Genomic DNA, 20,869 nt, shown 5'->3' with positions numbered 1-20,869 from the left:
ATGGGATTCCCTATTTCAGGAAATCCTAGGAACTGGAAATAGAGATTGGAAGAGTGCTTTAAGCCAAGACAGACATGTTTTAAAACTAAAACCTAGGAGTTGAATGAACCAAGAAATGAATCCCTTTTGATTATGCAGTTGCGTCCAGTGTTATCTTGGGAAATATGGTTTCCACATAAAACGTATCTGGGGCTTGAAGTTCTCCTAAGGCCCTTCTCTGTGTATTCCCTACTGTTTGGTAAGCGCTGAGGTCACACTGCAGACAGCAGCACATCCTCTCCCCACTACTTAGCTGTCTGTTCTCACAACACGTCTAGGAACAGAATGGCTTGGACACAACTGCGCCTAGGACCGAGTTCATTCAAGCTGCTGGACGAGGTAAAAGCTCTGGACAAGCGAAGGGGAGGGAGGGATGGGTGGACATACAATATGATCACTTTAATCTCATTTCTCTAAGAATCCTGGCTGAGAAAACAAAACAAAACAGAATCAAAAAGAACAGAACAGAACAGAACAGAACAGAACAAATGAAGCAAGCAGCTAGCTTGCTGGAGACATTGTCTGGGAAGCAGTGAAAACACTTGCAAACAAAAACACGTCAAAGGACTAACTCTTTGAGCTTAATTCTAATCCAACAGCATAACCTCAAAGTCCTGTTTCTGTTCGTAACAGGCTGGTCCAGTAACATGTCCCATTGGATGACTTTGCAGCATAGATGTCAGGAATGCAGCTTGGGATCCCCTCCTTCTACTCAGAGTTCACTTTGAAGGGATGAGCAAGTAATTCTTCCTGGGTTGACGGAAATCTAAAGTCTGTTTTCTAACACTCTTGCAGACGCTTCTCTGTCCATCGGCCTGTCCTGCCAACTCTGGTGTGAGTGTGAAGTTGTGGCAAGAGGGATTTCCCATTCCTATTTGACCTGATGGACACCAGCTTTCCTCGGAAATGGCTGATGTTGCTGAGGAGGCAGCAGTATCAAAGCCCTTGCTGATGAAGGTACAACCAGCTGGGGAGGCTTTGGCATTTCTGCACAACGCTGCTCCCTGACTGTCACTCCAGACTCAGATTCGGAAAGAAGCAAAGCAAGCTAGAGGAAAACTGGATGTCCTGGTAATTTTCTTTTTCTTTTATTTCTTCATTCTTCACTTGTAAGAAAATCTAAATCTTAACCCTTTGTTTGAAAACACGGCTTTACGGAAATGCTTATGGGTGTGCTCCTTCACCTTGTGTGGAACCTGCTTCACCTCGCTTCAGCTATAGGACACCTATGCTCCAATTTATGCTTCCCATGATAAAGCGGTGTTCTTTCGGTGTTCTTTTCTGTGATGCTTGCAGGCGAGGTTGAAAAGAGTTGTCAGTAGGATTCTTCGTTTCCTTTGCAGTATCCAAAGCTCCGTATTACCGTGGATCTTCTCCTCTGATCTGGAAAGCTTCACAGGCCAAAAGAGAATTGAGATGAAGAAGGAAATAGAGAATGCTGACCAATATTGCCAAGTACCACCCGTAAGTTTTGTGAAAGAATCCGGTGCATTTCTGTAGTGGTAGAAAGTTCATAAAATCATCGTCGTGCACTTGAAGGCAAGCAATGCTGTAAAAATGAAGAATGCAAGGCCCTGCTTAAGGACAATCTTCAGGCTGCTTCTAGATCAACAGCTTATTTGCTTCTTCCACAACCTCATCTCCGCTTGCTTAGAAGTTGTGAAGGTCGGAAGCACACTCCGTCTTTTTCATCCCCTCTGTGTATCTTTTCCCTGACAGCAACTTCTGTCTTGGCTCTTCACATCCAGCCAGAGCAGTTGCTTTGCCTCCGCAACCTGCAGGCTGACCTCTCGTGTGTACCTGTGCTGGACTGAGGGTAATGCTTGTAACGCACACAGATGCTGCATTCACTGTGACTTTTAGAAAAGAGAGCAAGAAGCTAACCTGCACAGCAGACTCTTAGGTTTCTGTATCTCTCTCTCTCTCTCTCTCTCTCTATCTGCATATATATTTCAGTACTTATTTACTTCTTTAAAGATACCTTAAATAGAATAGATACTTTAAGAAAGCTTACTTGTTCTTCCCCTTTCCTTGTTTTTAACGTTTGCTTTTCTAACCAATCCTTAATGTTACAACATGGGATTGATGCAGTACTCAGTCCTTAGAAGTTCTCAAAGCACATCAGTGATTTCTCTATTTCTCAACCTTTCCATCTTCATTGAGATCTCTCATCTGAATTTAGGTATGAGGTGAAGAAGAACACTGCAAGCAGCTGAAGCCATATCAGACACATGCTTCTGCTAGGAAGTCATTCCGAGTGATTCCACGGTGTACTTTAGACAGGTTTGCTCTGGTCCTCTGGACTCAGCATCCCCAAGGGATATTTCAAAGCTCTCGGAAGGACCCGTCATTATCTCTGACACTGCAGCCTCCAGTAGGAAGGGGTAGATATTCCTTGCCCTTGTGCGAAGGAACTACTCAGTTAGCTGTTTCTAACCCAAATCTCGTTGTTGTCTTCTATTGACAGACACCACCCGGCTAGCCAAGCTAAACCACTGAAAATGGAAGGAGTGGGACATCTTGCAAAGCCTGCTGCTGCTTCTAAGCAGAAGTGCGCTGTAGGTGGGGACACAGCAAGAGGAAACGTCCAGGCCACGGTGGAACTGCAAGGCACCTGTCTGAGCCACACAACGAAGTCAGCGATTCCCAGTTGGAGACTGTTGCTCGACCAGTGACACAGCAGCTGGAGCGCTTCTGGTTGCTGCTGATGGGTTCCCGTGAATCAGCCAGGGACAGGAGCTATGAGAACGACTGAAGCGATTTGAAGTTACCCGAAAGAAAGAAGAGAGGAGAGAAGACAAGAGGGGAGGGAAGGGGAGGGAATAAAAGGAAGGGAGGGCAGGGGAGGGGAGGGCAGGGGGAGGGTAGGATAGGATAGGATAGGATAGGATAGGATAGGATAGGATAGGATAGGATAGGATAGGATAGGATAGGATAGGATAGGATAGGATAGGATAAGATAGGATAGGATAAGATAGGATAGGATAAGATAGGGTAGGGTAGGGTAGGGTAGGGTAGGGTAGGGTAGGGTAGGGTAGGGTAGGGTAGGGTAGGGTAGGGTAGGGTAGGGTAGGGTAGGGTAGGGTAGGGTAGGGTAGGGTAGGGTAGCATAGCGTAGTGTAGCGTGTTAGAGGGGAGGGGAGCATAGGAGAGTATAGGGTAGTGTAGGGGATCGGAGTTTAGGGGAGTGTAGAGTAGGATACGGGAGGGGAGTGTAGGAGAGTGTAGGGGAGGGGGGCATAGGGTAATGTAGGGTAGTGTAGCGAACGGGAGTTTAGGGTAGGATAGGGGAGGGGAGTGTAGGAGTGTGTAGGGTAGTATAGGGGAGGGGAGTGTAGCAGAGTATAGGGACAGGGAGAATAGGGGAGGGGGTGTAGGGGAGGGGAGGAGATGGGAGGGGAGGGGAGGGGATGGGGGGGAGGGGAGGCAAAAGTGGGGAGAGGAGGCAAAAGAGGGGAGGGGAGGGGAGGGGAGGGGAGGGGAGGGGAGGGGAGGGGAGGGGAGGGGAGGGGAGGGGAGTGCTACCATAAATAAAATTGCCAAATACATGACATTTTGGATCTGGAGCCAAATCTTTGTGTACATGTCCTCTCCGTAGCCCCACGTGCTGACCACCCACCCGAATCTATCATACTGTTGGTCAGAAAGAACAGGGAGCATAGGGGAGGGCAGGGGAGTGGAGGGAAGGGAAAAGAGGGGATGGGAGGGGTGGGGAGCGCTACCATCAATAAAATTGCCAAATACGATGAAGGAGCAGCAGAGCCTGCAACCTCCAGTCCCCAACATCCTCCAACCACCCCCCACTGCTCCGTGGGAAATAGATAGAAGAATCAAGACTGAGGTTTAGCCTGGGATGGAAGTAGTGTGGCGAGGTGGTTTTCTGTTTGGTTGGTTGGTTGGTTGGTTGGTTTTAAAGTTTTTAAATTCTCACTGTCCTACTTTGTGATCAGTTGGCAATAAATTCAATTACTCTTCCCCAAGCCAAGTCTGTTTTGTCCATGAAGCCATCTTCCAGTCCTGAAATAAGAAAGGAAACAGACCTGCAAGCAACTGTTACACAAGTGCAGGAAGAGTGACAAAGGAGGGTTTTGAGGCATGAAGTTCCTGCAAGGATGCTCTGCTCTTTCCTCACTTCAGTATGAAAAGCACGGCACTAGTGGGTGGTCTGTGGTGGTAGTTGTTTTTTTGTTGTTTGTTTGTTTGTTTGTTGTTTTGTCAGCTCCACCCCACAGTATTTTGCTTGTTCTACTTGTTTTGGTGTGCCCCCATTCCCTCCCTCAAGGTAAAACATCCCTAGGGGCCATAACTTGCTGTTAGCAAACAAGATCTTGCAAAAGAGTGAAGTTAACATGGCACCACCTGCACTGGTGTATAAATAGTTCAAATATTTTCCCTCACTTTCCTGTAACTTTCCTGTAAATTGCTGGTCAGGAGATAACAAGTGGAGAAATTTAGGATAAGAGAGAGAAAGTTGTGTTTCCTATTGCCCTGGAGTTTCTGTTGGTCTGGCCACGGAAATGGAGTACTCAAAATCCTCAGGACACTCAGTTTATACCAGATTTATCCTAAAACTGCAGTATTTCTAGGCCCTTGGGATTCTTATCAATTAAAACATACTTTTTCACGCACAGAAGATGCAAAAAAGTGCGTCTACTGCAGTATGCAGACAGAGCCAGTCCTGTCTCTTGATTCCTTCTGCCTTCTGCCTGAAGAGCAGCAGACAATGGAGTTCTTGTCTTCAGTAGCTACGGCCTTAACCAACTGTGCAGTCTGTCCATTCATACACAGAGGAGGAAAAATAGCGTGGAATAACTCCTCTCCTTTGTGCTAACAGAGGAGGGTACAGCTTCCTCACTCCAACCCCACCGAGGCAAACCAGTCAGCAGTGCACGCCAGAGCCTCTGTCTCTTCCCCGTCTCATGATGTGCAGCTGGATCACTCTCCCTTCTATCCCCAGGATCGCTTTCAGCACAGTCACAGAAGGGTCAGACTCACAGCTTTAGGAGCCATCAGAAGAGGCTTTCACTCTTCTGCCACCACACCCCCTATACACATGCAATTTCACACATGCAAAGAGACACCATGGATTGGGGAGTTGCACAGAGAGGAGACCACACCCGTTTGCCTGCCTGCAGTTTGACACCAGTAGGGAGGGAATTCCCGTCAGGAGTTTCCATAGAGATGACAGAATATGGCCCTAGGGTCCTGCTGCTTCTTTCAGCCCTAATTCTTCAAATCCATAGGAACGGAAGAAACCTTCCCAGCCAAGTGCTGCATATCTTGAAGGTTGGAGAACCCACAGCCTTCTGCTTCATTTCATTTTAAAGATCAATCCCAATGTCACTCCCATAGAAGTAGTGGAAGCCATCTGGCTGGCTTGCCTTTCTCTCCAAAGAAGACCAAATGAGAGTTGGTCCCGGGTGAGGATGAGCCCTGACAGTTCCTGCATTTTGGTTCTCCTGCAGCCCACAAAGCTCTCACTGCCTTGCCTGAATTTGAACCCCTTTGGAACCAAATCTACAGATTATCTCTGTAAATCCAAAACAGCACTTATTCACCATGTGAACAACAAATGCCTGGGATGGTTAACAGCACTTAGGTGCAAAAAAGAGCCCCCGCAGGAGCAGGCCCCGGGCCGCAGCTGCAGCCATGGAGAGGAGCCCACGGGGAGCAGGGGCAGAGAGGGACCTTGGAGGAGGGAACTGTATCCTCTTTTTTCATCGGTGCTGAGATTGAGGATCAGGATTTCGTGGTAGGAATTTGTTTAGATGAACCAATTTACCTCCATATGGGTTTTGTATGTTTGTTTCACCTTGTCTTGCAGGACCATCTTGGCTGGGTCTGCAGTGTTGTGCAAAAGTGAAGTTTTTCACAATAAAGAGCAGCTTTTTTTTGGGGGGAAAAGGCTGAGGTGGCCTTCATCAGAGTCTTGTGACCTGAAAATGCAGAAAATGGGTGCATGGCTGGCTGGATGGGTGGGTGGGAGTTGGGAATTCAGCCTTGGGATCAGAACTGGGACGTTGTTGGGATAGGAAATGATCAGTGGGATGGGAAGTGATGATGGGGATAGGAACTCATTGGGATGGGATAAATGGGTTTTATTTTTATTGCATTAAATCCACTTTATTGACTGTGTTGTACAGTATGGCGTTGTTTTATTACTATAAAATTATGATGATTATTATTTAATCTTATTAATTAAACAATTTTTATACGTTATTATATTATAAATTATAAATATTAATATTTATTATATTGTTTTTATTCCTTTTCTACCCTATTAAACTCTCTTTATCCCAGTGCACTGCTTTGGACTTTAGTTTTCCTTCCGAGTCGTTGTGGATTCACTCCGGATGGGGGGACATTAGTGAACGCCTGTGTGCTTCAGATCCAAGGTCACCTTTGCCCTCAACTCAAGATACATGTTTGCATCTATTGTCGTGAAACAATGTTAACAACATCAACAAAAAAGTTCCCTACTTGCTAGCAGCATCCCTACGTTTGCTGGGGTCTGCTCTGTGCATTTTGAAGACCGTTCCATGCTATTCAGCCCCTTCAGGAGGAAATGGATGGTTCTAGGAAAATGCGTCTTGACCTGATGCAAAGCTGTGACTCAGCACCCTGCAGCCGCCGCAACCCCTGGCATTTTACCTGCAGCCCCTCCAACAATTCTGATGTTCCCTGCATCGACTTCAACCACTGCGCTGGGACCTGAGGCCCCTCAAACCCGTGTCACTCGCCCTGCAGCCCCTCCAGCCCCTGGCATGTTCCCTGCAGCACCTCGAGCCCCTGGCATGTTCCCTGCAGCCACTCCAAGCCTGGCACAGGCCCTACAGCTGGCTGCGGGGACTATCCAGAAATCTGCTCCAGAAATACAGTGATGGCAAGGAGCCCTCCACTTCATTCTTCCTTTTTTTTCTAGCTGGAAGCATTCAGAGTTGTCAACGGAATTGGTTTGGAGGAGTAGGAAAGACAGAATTGCTGGGTTTCTGCTTTCTCCCACAAACTATCAGACCACAACATGACAGTTGTCTTTCTTTTACGTAATTTTACACCTAGATCTTTCTCACTTTTATGAGTGTGGGGTATTCCTTCTTTCTCCCTTTACCTTCCTCCCTCCCTCCATTCCTTCCTTCCTTCCTTCCTTCCTTCCTTCCTTCCTTCCTTCCTTCCTTCCTTCCTTCCTTCCTTCCTTCCTTCCTTCCTTCCTTCCTTCCTTCCTTCCTTCCTTCCTTCCTTCCTTCCTTCCTTCCCTCCTTTCGTTCTGTCTCTCTGTCTGTCTGTCTCTCTTTCTCTCTTTCTGTCCAGCACTGATTTTATGGCTACGTGTGCATATCCACAGTGTACAGTTTTTCTCCGTTCCGTTTCTTCCCTGAGTCTTGCCCCTCTTCCCTGCAACTGAACAGCATTTGCCTTGATCAAGGAAGTGGCAACATGCGGCTTACACAGTAAACTGCTGAAATTACAGCTATAACCATGGAGCACAGCTGCCGATCAACACAAGACCACCAATCGCTCACATTTCTAAACTGCTCGTCACAATTCTTCCGTATGTAGGCTGTGATGCTGCTCATTTCTTAAGCACCCATCCATTTCTTCTCTTCCCAGACCCTCAAGGTGTCCTGGTCAAACCACCTCCCTTCCTCTTGCCCCATCTGGCTCTCCCACCTTCCTTTTCCCTCAAGGCTCAACTTTTTTTTTTTTTTTTTTTCCAGCATAGCTGCTCCATAGAAGCTGCTGCTGCCCACCTCCGAGTTGACTAGGGCTGAACTACTGAAAAAGAAAAGAAAATCTATAAATAAGAGTGAGAGATGGTGAATACCCAACCATCTCTTAAAAGCAGGATTTTAAGAGAATAAGTAATTGATAAATGGAGTTAAGATCGGAGGGAAAAAAATCCACTGTTGCAATCAATAGAGTTAAGAAGTTTTTCAAGTACATTAGGAACAAAAATTAGAGTAATGACACAGATCTGATACGGGATGGGTATTGCTTCAGTGAGAAATGATGGAAAAAAACACAACACAACACATGTGTATGTGTTGTTGGGTATTTGTAAAAAAAAAAATGAAACACAAAACAGGTTAATGAAAACTGCATGCTCAATTAGATGATTTTTTTGTTGTCATTGGTATGGAATTGTGGGCTTTACAACACAATATGTGTTATATATATATATTATATATGTTTTTTATATGTTTTATATATGTTTTAATAAAATAAGGAAATGATATTTTTTTTCTACGTTTGTGGTTTCCAAACTGTAGTTAATAAACATTAAACAAGATGCAATAGGATCTCGTTAACTCTTTTGTTTGAAAAAACAGTGGCCCTGATCGAGAGGTGCAAGTGAGAGGAGACAATATTCAGTATTTCTCTATGTTGTCATTTATTGGTGAAGATGAAAGTCTGCAGTTCATGTTCATGACACTAGCATGACAACATGACCACAAGGGGGACTGTCTGGTAGTGAAAAGGAACTTCAGCATGGATTAAAAATCTTTGCCTTTCTTTATTCTGAACTGTTTTTCTTATGGCTGCTAGAGAGAGATTCTCTGCCTTAGAAATAAAACTGCCCAGGCTGTTCTGATAAACCTGCAGGGTTAAGGCACTTCTACCAAAACAGATTTCAAAAGGCAAGAAGTCAAAAAGCAACAATTCAGTAATCTGTGTACGCTTCTATATTAAGTTTTAAGATCACCTGGTTTATATTTAGTTCACACAAATTAACCAAACATAGCAGCATACAACCTAAGAAAAGCTTAAGAAATTTATTAGATGCACAGATAAAGTGCTGTAACAGAGAAACTTGTGTAAATCTATTCTAAAATAAATAAGGTACAATTAAACCACCTTTGACTCGTTTTAACTCGGAAAGAAATAACCTAAGTTTTAATCATTTGAATTTTAAGGTCAAGGTGAAATATACCATAACTATAACAGTGGTTGTGATCTGTATCAACTATTTGAGGCTCCTGTTCCTCTTGAGGTCTCCCAGAAACAGGAAGGCTATTGCAAAATGTGTCCATTAGACATAGTTCCTTTTACAGAAACATTTTTGTAATAAAGTCTGGTTGCTCAAATACATGTTAAAATATTTAACAAGGAAACAATTTTCTCCTGATCCAGTCAATCTTTTAAACAAGACAATGTATTTTTCCTATGACGCAGCCCACAGGAGGGAACAGAAGTAAACATCCTCCTGAACTGAAGACTGTTTTGCTTGAAGAACTAAACTATTGCATTATTAGATGAGAGCAAGAAATATCCATTTGGGTTATCCCTTTCTCCAAACATGGTGCCCAGTGATACATGTATTTTTGCCTTAATCTCAAAGGCCCGTTTGTCTCCAGGTAAGGTACGTTAAAAAGAGATTCCCTTTAAGCATCTTATCACAACATCTCTTACTGCCTTTCCATCCGGGGAAGCTTGTGTGTTAAACTGCCCTTGGAGTTTTGGATGCTACTAGATTTCTGTGCTCTGTTATCCATAATTTCAGGCACTTCGGGGCTAACATGGCTGTTTAAGTCAATGCAATAATATTACCAATATATTCAACACTCAGAAGAGTCACCACAGTTTCCTTCACACACTCAGGATTTCAAATTCTTCTTCCAATTCAAATAGCTTGTCAGTAGATTCAATGAGTTCTCTAAAAAAAGATAAAGAAAAAAATGCTTCTAAAGACATGCCTGATTTTGTTCACTTAAAAAAAAAAAACTTTGAAAGACGCATTCCAGAAAAGTACTTTGTAAGAGTGAAAAAAAAAAATCTGTGCTAGCAATTGTATGGCTTGTTTGGATACATGCCTGCTATATATTGCTTGACACTCACAAAGGATAGTTATTCTACCTGTGATTATTCTTTTATTTGCTAACGAGGAACATAACATTGCACAATTAGGCTTTTAATCGGTGCCTTACCTGCTCCTGTGGTTGTCACTTCTGGTTTTGTTGGAGGTATGAAAGGAGGCCAGTGTGGCGGGTGCTTCTGGACCAGCTCAAACATCCGTAGACTCTGCTGCTTTAGAATCTCCTGAGGACAGAATGCTTTCATTTTAAAAGCTGGCTCGGGGGACGCTTCAAACACAAAATGTGTCTGCTTAATTGAAAGTGTTTTTTAATTACGCATGTCCATCAGGAAAAAAAAGTCTTTATACAGACATACTGTGAAATCCAAGCACCATGGTCTCTGTAATACATCCCTAGTTAAAACACATCTGGAAGACAGATCTCTTGAACTGTACTACAAATTATCAGTCTTATCATCTTTTGATATCAGCTTTGATATCTGCAAACCTGTAATTTTGTTTACACGTAGCAAGCACACTAGGAATGTACAATATTTTCTGCTTTTTAAAAGAAAGTTGCTTGCATAGAACTCTCCTCAAGTTTTCTGTTGATCAATAGCACAAAAGACAGATCTATCAGCTCCTCCAAAGGGGGAAAAAAAAAAAAAAAAACGCATCAGATTTTGAAGGACAGGTTTTGGTCAGGAAAAAAGGTGTTCCTGAAGCCAAACGCTATTCCTCTTCAAAGAGAAGTTACCTTCTGTCCTGTATTTCAGTTATTTACAAACTGTTTTCCTTAGATGATTTTTTTTTTTTAAATAAATGCCCTTAGAGGTTGATGGTACTTTACATTCAGACGTCTGGTGCTTAGCTTAACAGCTGCATGCAGAAACATCCTCAAGTCTGTTTCCTGTGGCAGCCAGCACCTTCTGTTCTCCCTAGATCAGCAGGAGCTAGAGGCCTGCAGCACTTACAGAATCAGATCTTTAAGATAGCAGGGACTAACAGTCATAATTAGAACACGCAATCTATTATGTCAAACAATAAAAAAGGATCAGGAAGCAAATCATTGATACATCACTACAATATGGCAGTTAAACCTTAGTCATTTAGTGAGAATTAGAAGTTAAAAGCAAGTGTCACCCAGTAACACCTTCAAGTGTGGATGTTTACACCCATTTTCCAACTGGCAGGGTTTGTGGCTGGTAAAGTGCTGAACAATTTCCAATTAGCAATTCAGTAGTATTGCCTTACCCTGATGCTTTAATGCATTCTTCTCCATGGCTCATACAATTTGTATACAAAGGAAAATGCAAAGGAAAATTTTACAAAAAACAGACAATAAAAACCAGACTTTATAAAGAACAAATCGAGATGCTAAGTTCCCACTCTTACCTTTTGTACAAGACTACACCGGTTATCAAAATCACATTCTTCTTTGCAAAAGAAGCCCTTAGGGGAAAAAACAAACACACAGAGTTTTACCTTTGCAGATGGTAGGTATGTGGTACCAGCAGGTAAGGCGGTTTGACCTCTGATACAGTAATGCCCTGTACGATCAGTAGATATAAGACTCCAAATATGTGGCAGCTCTAGGGAGAGAACCCACGGGGAGAACAAGGCCCTGCAAACCCCTAACGAAATAGTCAACCAAAAAATAGCAGCAGCTCCTGTGTGCTCCTCCATGGAGCGCCACCCAGTTCCTACAGTCCAGGTATCAGCAGAAGCTGAAAACTTGTAGATGATGGACCACCTAAGGAACATTTCCATTCTGGTATCTATACTGAAAATATTTGCTCTTCATTATGATTTTGTCTGTCTCGTTGCATCATGCCACATTTTGCACAGTTACGTAGTTAAGTATTAAAACAAAACAAAACAAAAAAACTTTCTAAAAAGCAGCAGTATTAAAAAACAGGTATGTGAATGAATGACAGATACCGGTATCTTTACAGATTGTTTAAAGCTTTAGAAACACATCCCACTGGTGACAACTGCCAATCACCCAATCACAGGATACTGGCATGGGATCAGATCCAATTTTTTCAAATACCACAGTACCCCCATGACATTTTGGGTGAAAAAGATACTGCTATCAGAAACAGTTTTGAAATACAAGAAAATAAAAGTGACATTTGACCAATACACTTGTCAAATGCTATCAGCTATTCTCAGTATGTTGCTCTTGTTGATGTCATCACTTATTTTTACACCTAGCTTTGCTGTTAACTTTCTGCTCCTGTTAAGGATCATCTCATACTGTTTCTAAACTCTTTTAGATATGCTTCTTCATTTATTTTATTCTATTCTCATCTTTCTTTACTTCTAGAGGTTCACGCTTAGACCCCTACTATTTCCCCTTCAAAAAATGTTCTCTTTTGATCATCTGCACATTTGGAATAAGTTTCTTTTTTCCTTACCTAAAAATCCTATGAAATAAAAGGCATTATTTGGTTTCCCTCCTAATGCTCCCAAAGACTGTGGCATCTTAAAGCATTCCTAGGAGTTCAAAAGGAATAAAGGAAATTGTCATTCATTTCTTTACTGACATCACACATACCCAAACTTATTTGACAGTAACGAGCAATGAACTGAAAGAAAACCTTACTTTAAATGCATCAATATATACGGGATTTATGTGATTTATCCCTAGTCGTAGAGGTATAATAAGCAAGAGGGCTTTCCAGCCTGTGCAGAGTCCTCCTGCCTTCTTGCTTCGGCCAAGAGCACTTCTGTGCAAATGTGCACTGCTGTGGGACGCGCTGCTGCTCTGAGGAGGGCACCAGCACATTTTTTCTGCGGGAATAAAACTAGAAATCAGTCAACGCACAGAGGAACACAAAGCAGATCTTCCTCTCAGTAGTGAATTAAGCTAGTTTGCCAGGGATCTTTATAGGGCACCCAAGACAAAACGAGCCGGGCATGGCAATTACAGCTATTTAGTAGAAGTAATTCTAGCAGACAGTATGTGCTGGCACGTCCGAGTGAGACATTAGATCAATGATTGGGGGATGACAATTTAAGACTGCAGTGACATGTCCTATTAATGTTATTAATAGTGTCAAGCTTTGCCTATAAAACGCCAGAGAAATGAAATGGCAGCAATGATGACAGTAGAAATTCTTCAAGGAGCTCTTCACATCCAGTGATGTGAGCACGAAGTTGGCATCAGGGATCAAAAAAACACAACTGAGTTTGTATGTCCTTCTTCCCTCTTCTTACCCTTGCAAGACAAACCCATGCCCCCCCAAGTATTTGTTCATGTTTAGATACATGCTGGCAAATGGAGTCAAATCAGAAACTGTTACCAGAAAACTGATGAGGTGTCACTTCCTGATGTCTTCAATGACCACCGTATTGTCCATAGATACATAAACTGCTAATGAATTCCATTCATCAAATAAAGCAAGCTTCCTAGAAAACATTAAGGTACTAATTAATATAAACTAGTTGGATCAAAAGGGTAGCTTTACACTCAGAACCATTTATTTATTCTTTTTTTCTTAAGAAAAAACATCCTTTCTGCATTTTTTAAAGTCTCCATGTAAGAAAAAGAAAACTTTAAACATTAAATGTTTAATATCTTTAGAAAAATAGGTACTGAGTGGTACCAGGAAAAACATATGCGCTGCACCATGTGCAAACTCTTTTGTCTTACTGCTAAGTGCAGTGACAGTAACAGTTCAACTACATCAAGTTTATTACTTTTTATTGCACTCGACAGTCTCTGCAATGGGTTCTTGCCCAATTGTGTCTTTTCTCATCTGGGAAAGAAAAAAATTCCTATGCCAGTTTTGCAGATTACTTTTTGCTTAAGAAATTCCACTGAATTCAGTGGAATTACTTCTGCCTGAGCCTGCGTGCACAGCAGAAATGGGGCGTTAAAAGCTAAATCAGCTAAGGGTTTGGGGCACCAAAACTTCAGTGGGAGACAGCAGCACACAGTTTTATGTCCACTTCTGCAAAATCCAAACCTTTGGGGAAGGGAGCTACACTCTTAAGCTGCACTGGCAGAATTAGCTGTTTCAAATAAGCCAGAAAGAAATGGGGGTGAGCGTTTCACCATGAAAAACTTGGCCATGAAAGATCTGGAGTCCAGGGCATGCTTCAGCTCCCCTCCCTCTTCAGATCATGTGCCTGTTCCAGGGTGTCAAAGACTTGCTGCTGAGCTCGCAGGACCTGTAGCCTAGCCCCTGCCTGAGGTAAGACACCTCCACGTACCCCTGGAGAACTGAGCAGCCTCAGTTCCTTTCAGTGTGGCTCCCAGACTATGAGGAGCTGCCCATCTTTATCCAGTAGCCTTGCTGGCAGAACTGCTGCTCAGAAAGGGAGGAATTGCAGCTCAGTTCCCTCCTCAGCCGAGATGGCTTCTCTCTGATGTTTCACACCACCACTCCGACCTACACGGTGGCACTCTCGACCTGCCAGAGCTGTGCCACTGTGCAGAAAGGAATATACATCTGTGGTGTGACTGGTGAGGGCATGCAGACGGCATAGCAGGAGACTTTCCTGCAGTTTCTTCTCCTCAGGCTCTTCCTTTATTAAAATTTAGAGGTCACCCATTCCCAACTCAGTACCTGCACACCGAGCTGTGGCATGACATTCCATGCTGCACTTGTAAATAGATGGCAAGTACATTCCTGACTGTGGGACAGGGGGAGATGCAGCCTTCAAAACTCTGCCTGGGCCTTCTCTTGGCTGCCCCAGGGGAGTACGTTCTGAATGAGACTGGTATGATCTCACTTACTTTAGTACTTGAGCAACTGTATTTGGTCCAAACCATTCTCCAATTGACTTCCCCTCTCCAACACCCACCTGTGCTGTTTTCATAGTGAAAAAAAGACACACGGACACAAAATCAAAGAAAAATGAGACCATAAAGAATGTGGGAACAATATACAGTAAATACTGTGACTGTCAAACATTCTAGAGTAACTGCAATCTGTATTTAGCAATAACAATTATTTTCTCAATCTATGCTCTTTTCAAAACTTAGGGAGTGCCAGTTTCTTTAATAAACAAAAGGCTTCTAAACTACAATGAGAATTACAAGTTAACAAATGTTAGTGCCCTTTATTACAAATTACAGCAATAAGCTACAAGACTGTCTATTCTAACATTACTGACTCTGGTACCCAAGGCTTACAGAGTTTATCAAGAGCTACATTCTAGTACATGGCTTTATTTAGGTCTCAGGGAATGTTTCTGTACTACTAGTCTTTGCGCCCATCTGCATACCTTTTTATTTTTGTATAAGCATACACCTTGTCTTCACATCCACTTTTTAAAATTATGAATTAACATACTGCAAATTAGTGATTCAACACAGTAGAAATTTCAGTGGAAAAAACCTGAAAGTTTATGTTTGTTCTTACCCATCTGGTGGATTGAATAACAGCAAGCCTTCCTGTCGAGAAAGCATCGTAGGATTCTGTGATATTCTTCTGGTTGTTTTTTGTGTTTTTCCCATTGCCAATCTGAAAGGAAAAATTGATAGAGAATAAAAAATGGTGACGTTTTCATTACACTGATCAAATGTCTAGACAGCAGAAAGCTTTATAATGAGATGTTAAAAGACATTTCAATTCATCTCGAATATTTACATTTTGTGTAGAGCTCCTAGAATTCCAAGCTTGTTATTTATCATCAAGCTGCCCTTTATCATCATAGGCTAGATTGTAAAAACAGGGAAAATAAAACAAAACAAAAACATCAACTGCAAACATATTCTGACGGATCATGCTGCGTGTTGATAGCCATTCCAGTATCTCTGAGCTTCCAAGATTATTTAAAAGTACAGGCTGTGTTTAGACCTTGTTGGATTTCTAAGCACCCATTAAATAACAACATAAGATCCATACAGAAAGTCCAAACACTCCACTGGCAGCATCCTGGGATGTGACATGCATGCTTAAGAGCTTGCACCAGGGGGGTTTGGACCTCGTGCTGCTGACAAGTGAGTAGTGAAGAGAAGGGTAAGAGCACTGTCCCACGGTGGCAGGTTTTCCCTTGGCCTCAACTTGGGTGTTACACTAAAAGGTTTATAAAATAATGGCGACAGGATTCCCCATTTGTTCTCCTTCTATGCCTATTTCTCTGCTTCAGGCTGGGATGATTTCACCCAGCTGAATATGAATTGATTCATTAGGAACTGTTACCAGGGCATCAAAGAAAGTCTCACTAATAAATTCAGGGTTTGTGCTTTTAATGGAGTACTTACGAAGAAGCGTCTGCAGACAATACCGAAGTTCCCTCAGGACCAGCACTCACCTCTCCCTAAGTGTCTGCAGATCAGTGCTTGGGCCAGCATCATCTGCCCGCATCGCAGCATACATCCCCAGCCAGCGTCCGACGAAGGACCCGTGCCTCCTGTTAGGAAAGTTCAGCACAATCAGTGCAGGCTTTCAACTGGGTGCAGCACCACAGAGGACATTTCAGAGTGCTAGAAAACAGATAGGGCTGCTGAAGCCTCCATGAACTGTCCTACAGATAAAAGGCACACAGCAAGACTTTGGTTCCATGCTGTTGGTCTAATTCTAATCTCTGCATTGCACAAATAAACAAAATTCATTTATTCCTTGTGGAGCTGACTTACTCTTTTCATTCTTCAAGCAGCATTCACAAACCATTTACTGCATGCTATACAACATGATCACCTGTTTACATACAGACATAAATAAACACTGATTTTAATAATCTTCATGTTTGCATAAACAGTTAAAATGATGCTCAAAATGCGCTGATACTCTAGAAATATTTTCCCAGCCTACGATGCCATCACTTATCTTGCTATTTAATTTAGAACAATGCAGCAAATCTGCAGTATACTCACCACTAGGCAAAAACTTTCTTCTATACGTAAACCACACGTAAACCACAGTAAACCACACGTGAACACACCTTGGCTTATTGTCTGACTTTGGCTTATGGTGCGTCTGTTGCTGTGTCCAGCACAGTGCAGCCCCTAAATTGCTACCAAAACTTTGCCACAAACCTCAATCCCCCTGTTAAAAGAGACCCTCTTGTTTGTTGCCCTTCTTTCGACACTCTCTAACAGGTTTATGTCTTTTTCTTATACTGTGGAGCCCAAAACTGCACTCAGTACTCAGTACATGGAATACCAACAGAGACTGCCTGGCATTTTCTCTTCTCTGCAGAAGCTCTGTTGCTAACACTGTCCAGAAATCACCACTGTCACAGACAGTAGTAGCATTCCCTCCTCCCACAGTTTGTTCTTCCCCCCAAGACTTAGACACCACCCAGAAAAAGAAGAATAATAATACTAATAAAATAAAATAAAATAAAATAAAATAAAATAAAATAAAATAAAATAAAATAAAATAAAATAAAATAAAATAGTCAAAAGCCATCAGGAAGGCAGTGGTGCAGACTGTGGAGAGCCTGGGTTCAAATCCTTCTTCTGTGAGGCTCTGAACCTATATCCCACCACAATCTCTCTGCTAATGTATGGCAGGGAAAGGAGGAAGAAAGAACATATCTCCTGCACTTTCCATTTATTGTTGACTGACAATTCTGTAGAGTTATAAAGCCTCAATCAGTGAGATACAGGGTTCTTCTCACACTGTCTCACTGTGCCCTAAGCGGAACAGCTCTCATTTAATAGATGCTTCACCACAAAATCATGAGTCATCTGCAGTTTTGAACTTTTCTGGGATCAAGTCCCTTCAGATGGTTGAGGAATCTGCTCCAGCACCTATGTAAACTGGTGCTCTACTAAGCTAGTGAGTGAACAAGAGAGAAATCCTCTGCTAGATGACTTGACAAATTGGGTCTGAAAATAGTGTTGAGGCAGAATAGTCCACGATTTTTGCCTTGGGTGCACAGAGGGATTGGGTGTTGTAGACTTCTTTTATTCTTCATTAAGATAAACATTTTCAAAAATGTGCTTGTTCAACCTTGCTCCCACTGTGTGCATGGGAGGGAGATAACTGAAAGTGGGGAGCGTTGCTTGGATCCTGCAAGTGGCTGAGGTCCAGTGGGGTTGGAGGCTTTCTTCCTCCTTTTGGAAATGCAAAGCAACCCTGCACCTCCCCTGCACTTGCAGAAGGATCGTGACAGCCCAAAGCACAGCGGCTTTGTAATTGCTGCATACACTTCGATCGGATTTACGTGGCAAGGGTTTGGTAGCAGGGGCCTGCAGGGATGGCGTCTGTGAGAACAATCCAGACAACAGCCAGCTCCAGATAGCTCCAAAAGGGCCCCGGCGCTTGCCAGAGCTGAGCCAATAAGCGATGTTGTTTGCACCTCTGGGAGAGCAGATGTAAGCAGGGGGAAATACTGCTGCACAACAGAAGCTGGAAGAGCAAGGAGTGAGAAGCAGCCCTGCAGCCCCCAAGGTGAGTGCAGCAGGAGGCAGGAGGTGCTCCAGGCTCACAGCAGCAGTTCCCCTGCGGGCTGTGCAGGGAGAGGCCCCTGGTGGAGCAGGCTGTCCCCCTGCACCCATGGGTCCCCCATGGAGCAGATCTCCACGCTGCTGCCCCCCTGTGGGTGGAGGAGCCCCCGGTGGAGCAGGTGGCTGTGGCCTGGAGGAGGCTGCGGCCTGTGGAGAGCCCCCGCAGGAGCAGGCCCCGGGCCGCAGCTGCAGCCATGGAGAGGAGCCCCCGCAGGAGCAGGGGGGCTGGGGGGAGCTGCCGCCCAGCCGTGGGGGACCCGTGCTGGAGCAGTTTGCTCCTGGGGGATGGATGGATGGATGGAGCCCGTGGGACGGAGCCGTGTGGGAGCAGTGCTTGAGGAGCTGCTGCCTGTGGGCAGCCCGTGTGGGATCAGCTGGGGAAGGACGGCATCCCATGGGAGGGACCCCACGGGGAGCAGGGGCAGGGAGGGACCCTGAGGGTCACTCTGCTGAGTCTGCTTTGCCCGTCACGATACTTGTTGAGCCATCGCCCTGTCCTTATCTCAGCCCTGGAGCCCTTTGCATCGTATTTTCTCCCCCTTTCCCTTTGAGGAGGGGGAGTGAGAGAGCGGCCGTGGTGGAACTCGGCTGCCCACCCGCTTTGAACCACCGCAGTTGCAAAGTCCTGGGAAAGATTTCTTTCAAGAAATTAAACAAGGTGTTTAACAAAGAAATGCAGAGTTTCCTTTTGAAGGCTTCCTGGAGAATTGGGCTTCTTTCCTATTCCCAGCTCAGAGGAAGGGAATTGTTGATTTCACCTTCTTTTTTCTGACATGGAAATCAAAGGTGAACTGCTCTACAAGGACGGGCAACGTCTCAGAATCAAGCTCTTTTGCTCTGTAGTCCTTTCTCAAGGAAAAGATTGATCACACACCTTCCACAGATGTAGGGGAGCAGAGAACAATTTGGGAACTACTCTAATTCAAGTCAGTTTGGGCATAGTGGTACTTCCCTAGCTGTTTCTGAGACAGACGCATTAGCAACAGAGAGTGTTGTGCCGTCACTGGGAGGCGCCTGCGGTGATGACTTCAGAAACAGAACTGAATTGTGTCACCACAGCACTTTGGCAACAGCTGCCTCTGTGCACGTTTAGCTGGGAGGCACAGAGAAGGGTGCTGGATGCGATGAAACCACGTGAGGATTTGTGGATCTCCCCTTGAGGTGCACAGAGAGGGACCATGCCCTTCTGTAAGTGTTTTGATGCTTGGCTGAGGAAAAAAATGTGGTTTTGTTGTGAATGCTTCATTGTAGTATTCTGTAGTTTGTGTCAAGTCCTTACAGAAGCCTCAAGGTTGGTACTTTGCTCAATGATGGAGCTGCACAGAGTGAGAACAGACCCAATGTACGGGTGAGGGCCTCTGCACGTTCTCTTCTTCCTACAGACGATCAACAAATAAGGGGAGACAGAGAAGAGTGTGCTGTGGTCCTCCCATAGACCGCAAGTACTAAAGCATAAACAAGAGGCTTAAGAGTCCCCCTGTCATGTTAAAATTCAGGCAGCAATGGACTTCCTCACACGGGCTGGCCTGTCGACTAGTGTCTCAGGCTGTGGCGTATGAAGATGCACTCCATCTGCTTTCAGGGTAGCAATGGCAGTGGGCAAGCTGCCTGACCTTAACATTTGTCATTTCATTTCTCACCTGAGTTTTGGTGGTTCTCCACGATTCATTCTTGGTCTAGAGAAAAAAAAAAAAAAAAAAAAAAAAAAAAAAAGTGAATTTGGATCAAAATAAAAGGATAAAAGGATTTCCTTTCCATTAATTACATGTTCTTACCTTTGTAACAGATTTGGTTATTGACTTAGAAGGCAAATATCTGGCCAGACTGCAAGACTTGTGCTCGCAGCGTGGGACAGCTCTCGTAAAGGTGATTCAGGGCAGTTTCTGGAAAACAAGACATCAGATCTCCCAAACAGCTTTCTTTGTGCTAATGTAGGAAGGGTGAGTAAGTGTAAAGGTAAGAGCCCAGATACCGTAAGAAGCAGAAAGTGTGAAGGAAACTTCCTTCTGGCTGATACAGCTCCATATCTAGTTGTCAAGTATGAAGAGAGCAGTGCTAAGTTTCTTGGGGAGAGGAAAACAAAGAGGCTGGGAGAGTGTACAAAGAAAAAAAATGGGATGAGCTATTTCAGGAAATCCTAGGAACTGGAAATAGAGATTGGAAGAGTGCTTTAAGCCAAGACAGACATCACACAGAATTTCTAGGTTGGAAGAGACCTCAAGATCATCGAGTCCAACCTCTAACATAACACTAACAGTCCCCACTAAACCATATCCCTAAGCTCTACATCTAAACGTCTTTTGAAGACTTCCAGGGATGGTGACTCCACCACCTCCCTGGGCAGCCTGTTCCAATGCCTCACAACCCTTTCAGTAAAGAAATTCTTCCTAACATCTAACCTAAAACTCCCCTTGCATAACTTTAGCCTATTCCCCATTTAGTTTTAAAACTAAAACCTAGGAGTTGAATGAACCAAGAAATGAATCCCTTTTGATTATGCAGTTGTGTCCAGTGTTATCTTGGGAAATATGGTTTCCACATAAAACGTATCTGGGGCTTGAAGTTCTCCTAAGGCCCTTCTCTGTGTATTCCCTACTGTTTGGTAAGCGCTGAGGTCACACTGCAGA

The 20,869-nt window shown here is 43.8% G+C and overlaps 2 long non-coding RNA genes across 2 annotated transcripts in view; both read right to left on the bottom strand.

Moving 5' to 3' along the window:
- The window catches only part of LOC140003227 (uncharacterized), a 40,112-nt gene that overhangs the window by 7,225 nt on the left and 12,018 nt on the right, over positions 1-20,869 (bottom strand). The gene's annotated exons all lie outside the window — the stretch shown is intronic.
- On the bottom strand, positions 13,138-14,653 carry LOC140003228 (uncharacterized). Its single transcript, XR_011811497.1, has 2 exons — positions 14,577-14,653; positions 13,138-13,243 (listed from the first exon to the last, which is right to left on the bottom strand). It is a non-coding gene; the product is annotated as an uncharacterized lncRNA (long non-coding RNA).

The sequence above is a fragment of the Anas platyrhynchos genome, chromosome 9, assembly GCF_047663525.1.
Source record: "Anas platyrhynchos isolate ZD024472 breed Pekin duck chromosome 9, IASCAAS_PekinDuck_T2T, whole genome shotgun sequence".
Classification (NCBI taxonomy): Eukaryota; Metazoa; Chordata; class Aves; order Anseriformes; family Anatidae; genus Anas; species Anas platyrhynchos.
Note: the sequence above shows the minus strand (reverse complement) of the source record. Positions and strands in the feature narration are given on the sequence as shown.